This window comes from Paramormyrops kingsleyae, chromosome 25 (assembly GCF_048594095.1).
Source record: "Paramormyrops kingsleyae isolate MSU_618 chromosome 25, PKINGS_0.4, whole genome shotgun sequence".
Taxonomy (NCBI): domain Eukaryota; kingdom Metazoa; phylum Chordata; class Actinopteri; order Osteoglossiformes; family Mormyridae; genus Paramormyrops; species Paramormyrops kingsleyae.
Genome location: NC_132821.1, coordinates 9,777,483 through 9,783,457, shown reverse-complemented (window position 1 = coordinate 9,783,457; position 5,975 = coordinate 9,777,483). Strand labels below are relative to the sequence as shown.

General features: G+C 40.5%; 1 long non-coding RNA gene across 1 annotated transcript; it reads right to left on the bottom strand.

Moving 5' to 3' along the window:
• Window positions 1–1,074: 1,074 nt before the first annotated feature.
• On the bottom strand, window positions 1,075–3,363 carry LOC140582943 (uncharacterized). Its single transcript, XR_011985748.1, has 5 exons — window positions 1,794–3,363; window positions 1,596–1,673; window positions 1,396–1,484; window positions 1,201–1,303; window positions 1,075–1,126 (listed from the first exon to the last, which is right to left on the bottom strand). It is a non-coding gene; the product is annotated as an uncharacterized lncRNA (long non-coding RNA).
• Between the last annotated feature and the right edge of the window lie 2,612 nt (window positions 3,364–5,975).

The following is a 5,975-nucleotide window of genomic DNA, read 5'->3' as shown; positions in this document are numbered from 1 at the left end:
CGTCTTTTCAGTGCTGGAAGGGCCTGCTAAGATAAATAGATTTTAATCACAGTTTTTCAAAGGAAATATAATGGCTAAAAAAAATAGTCATCACTGCATACCTCTGATACTGAAATATCCTTTACCAGGCATGATGCATGATATAGGCCCAATCCCAATTCTATTTTCTACCCCTTTGCCTACCCCTCACCCCTTCCCCTTGCCCCTTGAAATGAAGTGGAAAGGGGTAGGGTTAAAAAATTTCCCCTAAGAAATGGGACACCACTACTACACTGTTATACGTCATCATCCATTGTCACTACCTCCTAACGTTACGTCAGAGGACATGCTCCGATGTTTATCACAAATTCCAAGATGTCGCTGTCAGCATCGTAGCATGTAAAGATTACTCACTCCCGAAGTTTTTTTGCGCCGTATTTGGACTTTAAAAACAGATGTTCGTTTTCACCTCGAAAACGTATGAGCCTTCGGGTTTCCTCAGCTGTCCCTATACAGAATATAATTTACAAAAATGTTGTCATGTTGCAATAAGTACGAATAGTGTAAGCACCGTTCATTTACATGTACACATATGGCCGTAAGCAAAACAAAACAACGTGTTACCACATGCAGTCAGTTACCGGGTAACGTTATATGACATAAAAATATATTTCCTAATATTGTGCAATCAGTGCTATCCGCAAGCAAACTTTAGCGATTTTTTTTCAAACGTTTCTTTACAGAACATTACCGTAAACACAAACACAAGATTGATGGTAATATACATGTAATGAAAAAATGTCATAAAAATCCTTATTAATGGCAAAAATTACTTAACATTTATGGGTCTGCTTGCTCGAGTGAGCAGCCATGTTGTAAATTTCTCTTAGCCCTTCGTTTGAAGTGAGGTCCCGAAAAATCTTCGTTTCGAGGGCTATCTAGCCCTTCCCCTTACCCCTACCCCTCCAATCAAAAGAGAATTGAGACACCCCTACCCCTACACGTGAACGCGCCAAACGGAGGGGTAGAGGTAAGTGTAGGGGTAAGGGGTAGAATTGGGATTGGGCCATAGTCGAAGATGACACAGCTGTTCAGGTTGAAGTACCTCAGGTGACATTCTTGTTTCCTTAACATCTGTCTCAGCCATCTGTTAAAGAACTACAACTTAGTAGGTGTTTGCAATATTACCAAAACATGACAAAAATAACTGTTTAAACATACCGTGCATACAAACACCCCACAATTGAAGTCATCTGTGTGCTTCCACATCTGAGGACAGGATATTGTCCAGCCATTTAAGGAGTCGTGCTGGCGAAAAATGTGTCTAAAAACACAAACCACAACTTACTCATGATTTCTGACCAAGCACATTGTCATATGAAATATATATCTCTGTAAACACACAAGATATTACACCTGAGCATTTCCAAAACTTCCTCATCTATTGTGTTGTGTTGCTCACTCGAATCATATATTCTCACTTCTTTTCCTGGTACAGCAAATACCTGTTTTGAATAAATTAAAGTATATAAGGTTTGTAAAAAAAAAATCACATAAAAGGACATTTAAGAAAATATAATTGTATTTGACATTAACTGAAATATAATTAATATTACCCAAAGAATGAAGTGGTTTCCCCACTCAGGTCCAAGAGATCCCCCAACAATTCGTGGCCACAGAACCTTCTCTGCATCCTGCAAATATAGAAGCATTGTGTGAAAAAATTGCAGTCAGCATATACAGTATACAAAATTATATATTCATGTTAAATGCAATTAATTACTTTATTTAAAACAAATATTTTTGCTTTATACCTTAAGAGGTTCGATTTCATTGTCTGGAATGTTCCTGTTGGTTTGCCATTCTCTGTGCCAGACAATAAACTGGTGTGTTGCCAGGGCCATAGTCTATATAAGAACATAAGAAATATACAAACGAGAGGAGGCCATTCGGCCCATCGAGCTCGCTTGGGGAGAACTTAACTAATAGCTCAGAGTTGTTAAAATCTTATCTAGCTCTGATTTAAAGGAACCCAAGGATTCAGCTTGCACTACGTTATCAGGAAGACTATTCCATACTCTGACTACACGCTGTGTAAAGAAGTGCTTCCTTAAATCCAGTTTGAAATGTTCTCCCGCTAATTTCCACCTATGGCCACGAGTTCTTGTATTTGAACTAATGCTGAAGTAACTATTCGGTTGAACAGCATCCAAACCTGTTAGAATCTTATAGACCTGGATCATGTCCCCCCTCAGTCTCCTTTGCTTGAGGCTGAACAGATTTAGCTCAAATAACCTTTCCTCGTATGACATTCCTCTAAGACCAGGAATCATTCTTGTGGCCCTACGCTGCACCTTTTCTAAGGCCGCTATGTCCTTTTTAAGATATGGTGACCAAACCTGTACACAATATTCTAGGTGAGGTCTCACCAAGGAATTGTATAATCTTAGCATTACCTCCCTTGACTTAAACTCCACACACCTGGAGATATACCCCAACATCCTATTGGCCTTTTTTATTGCTTCCCCGCACTGGCGAGAATGAGACATGGAAGCATCAACATACACACCAAGGTCTTTCTCATAATCAGCTACCTTTATTTCAGTAGGTCCCATAAAATACCTGTACTTTATATTTCTGCTCCCTACATGGAGTACCTTACATTTGTCTATGTTAAATTTCATCTGCCAGGTGTCAGCCCAGTCACTAATTAAATTAAGATCCCGCTGTAGCTGCTGAGCCGCTAGTTCAGTATCTGCTACACCACCCACCTTGGTGTCATCTGCAAATTTCACCAGTTTACTGTATATATTGGTGTCTATATCATTTATGTAAATAAGGAACAAAAGTGGTCCTAAAATTGAACCCTGCGGTACCCCACTATGAACGCAGGCCCACTGTGACATCGAGCCTCTTATAACTACTCGCTGCTTCCTATCCGTTAACCAGTTATCAATCCAAGTCGCTACAGTTCCTAAAATACCTGTCGCTTTGAGTTTAAGTGAGAGCCTCTTGTGGGGAACAACATCAAAAGCCTTTTGGAAATCTAAATAGATGACATCATAGGCCTTCTTATCATCAACTTCCTGAGTAGCTTCCTCAAAAAACTCCAACAGATTTGTTAAACAGGATCTACCTCTCCTAAATCCATGCTGGCTATCCCTCAAAATGTTATTTGAGTCCATGTAATCTACCATTTTCTCTTTGATTATAGCCTCCATAACTTTACCAGTTATACAAGTTAGACTGATTGGCCTATAGTTTGACAAATTACTTCTATCCCCTTTTTTGAAAATGGGCGTTATGTTGGCATGCTTCTAATCAGAAGGTACCACACCTTCAGATAAGGATTTTTGAAACAGTAATGTTAAGGGTCGGCAAATAATATCCCTCATCTCTTTTAACACTATAGGTAAGATGCCATCAGGGCCTATTTATTTTGAGCTTAGCTAGGCTTTGCAAAACATCAGCTTCAGTTATATATATATTAGTTATAGACGATGTTGGATTAGTAATAAGAACTGGTAAGTTACTAGTGTCCTCAACAGTGAATACCCGTGCAAAACTATCATTGAACTCATTTACTATGTCAATGTCGTTTTCAATTATAAGACCCTTACTATCCTGCAGATTAGTGATTTCAGCTTTTAGAGCTCTTTTAGAGTTAAAATACTGGAAGAAACTTTTAACGTCATCCTTAGCCTCCAATGCGATCTTCCTTTCGACATTCCATTTAGCTCGTCTAATGTCATTTTTTAATTCAGCCTGTAGATTTAGATACTCTTGCTTTATTATGTCATCATCAGTTATTTTCCATCTCTGGAACAAAGCCCTTTTCCTCCTTACTTTATACTTTATGTCCCTATTAAACCACCTAGGTTGCAATTTCCTAGATTTATTCTTGCTAGAAACAGGTATGAAGTCCTCTTGTACTTGCAATAATGTGCTTTTAAAAAATTCCTATGCCTCTTCAACAGTTTTTTTAATTAACTCCATCCAGTTCACAGTTTCTAGTTTTAATCTCATACAATTGAAGTTAGCCTTCCTAACATTATATATTTTTGATTTGGACTTTGCTCTTCGGGCACTAAACTTAACCTCAAATTTAACCATGTTATGATCGCTACTGTCAAGTGGTTCTAAAACGTCTAATTTACCAATCCTGTCCTGGTTATTAGACAAAACAAGATCAAGAATGGCATCTCCCCTGGTAGGGGTGTTAACAAACTGAGTAAAAAAACAATCCTGTACTAATTCCACCATGTCAAGTTCATTTTCAGAAGAGCCAGCAACAATGTCCCACTGCATCCCCGGTAGATTAAAATCACCCATAACTACCACATCATTTTTATTGCTCATAATCCTAATATCACTGTATAACAATCTGCTTTCCTCAGCAGCTACATTGGGTGCTCTGTAACAAACACCGACAATTAGGCTATTTGAGTTTGTAGCATCTAATTTTACCCACATAGCTTCCGTAGTTTTACTTATATCAGTAAGCTCCCTTGCCTGCAAGTTTTCCTTTACATATACTGCAACACCACCTCCCTTCTTACCTATACGGTCTTTACGGAACAATGTGTAACCATCCATATTATATTCTTGTCCATCCTTATCACTCAACCACGTTTCAGTTATTGCTATAATATCATAAGAGTCCGATGAGATAAGAGCCTCTAAATCATGAATTTTATTCCTAATACTCCTGGCGTTTAAATACAGACAACAAAGGGTAGGCCTATTACAGTGCCTACTAATATGATTTTTTGGGGCTTTCCGTTTCCCCCCAGTTACATACTTAACTAACCTCCCTGCCCCCCCAGTCCCTAGTTTAAACATTCCTCAACTACTCTACAAATACGCCTTCCCAGTACACTGGTTCCCCTCCGGTTCAGATGCAACCCATCCGGCTTGAACAGGTCCCACCTGTTCCAGAAGGTCCTCCAGTGCCCCATAAACCTAAACCCCTCTTTCCTACACCATCCTTTTAGCCACGCATTTAATCTCCTTATCTCAGTTAACTTAGCCTGACTTGCGCGTGGCACGGGGAGTATTTCAGAAAATACCACCATGGACGTTCTGCTTCTAAGCTTATTGGCGACTTCTATAAATTTATCCTGCAGAACAGCCCTTCTACCCTTGCCTATGTCGTTGGTGCCAACATGCACCACGACAACTGGATCCACCCCAGCTGGGGCCAAAAGCTTGTCCACACGATCTGGAAGGTCTCCTACCTGGGCACCAGGCAGGCAAGACACCGTACGGGACCCTCTATCACGCATGCACACATAACTGTCTACTCCCCTAATAATTGAATCCCCCACTACCACAACCTCCCTTTTTCTGGGGGGAGGGGGCTCCTCAGTGCCCAAGGGCCCACCTGCTTCCCCAGTCCCTTCCGGCTCTAAAGCTGGAAGCACCTGAAACCTGTTAGACACAGACACCTCAGGTGATGCCGCCTCTGTAACATGTGTACGCCTTTTCCTGCGTCTACGACCTACGGTCACCCAGCTCTCTCGACCTCTCTGCTCTTCATTCTCCCTCCCCCCCGCTAGTGGCGTACACACCATCTCCCTAAACGGCGTATCAACTAGCTCATCTAACTCACTGTTGCATTGGATGCGAGCCAGTTGCTCCTCAAGGTCGCGAACCTTGACCATGAGTGAGTCCACTAGCTTACATCGCTCGCAGATGAAGTCCGACTGGACACTAACGTCCAGAAGGGCAAACATCTTGCAAACGCAACACTGAGCCGGCCCCATAATTAACTAACTCACTATGACCCCGTACTCCCAGCCCAGTAAATTTATATAGTGTATTTAACTATAAAGATTAATTTGCGTAACAATAAATGCAGTAACGTGCGGAGTACACTGAAATAAGTTATTACTTGTGTTAAAACGGAACTTTATTATTTTATTTAAAATTTTAAACCTGATAAATTTACTACTACTTACCAGAAGAACTTCTGCCTGAACCAAGTATGAACTAAA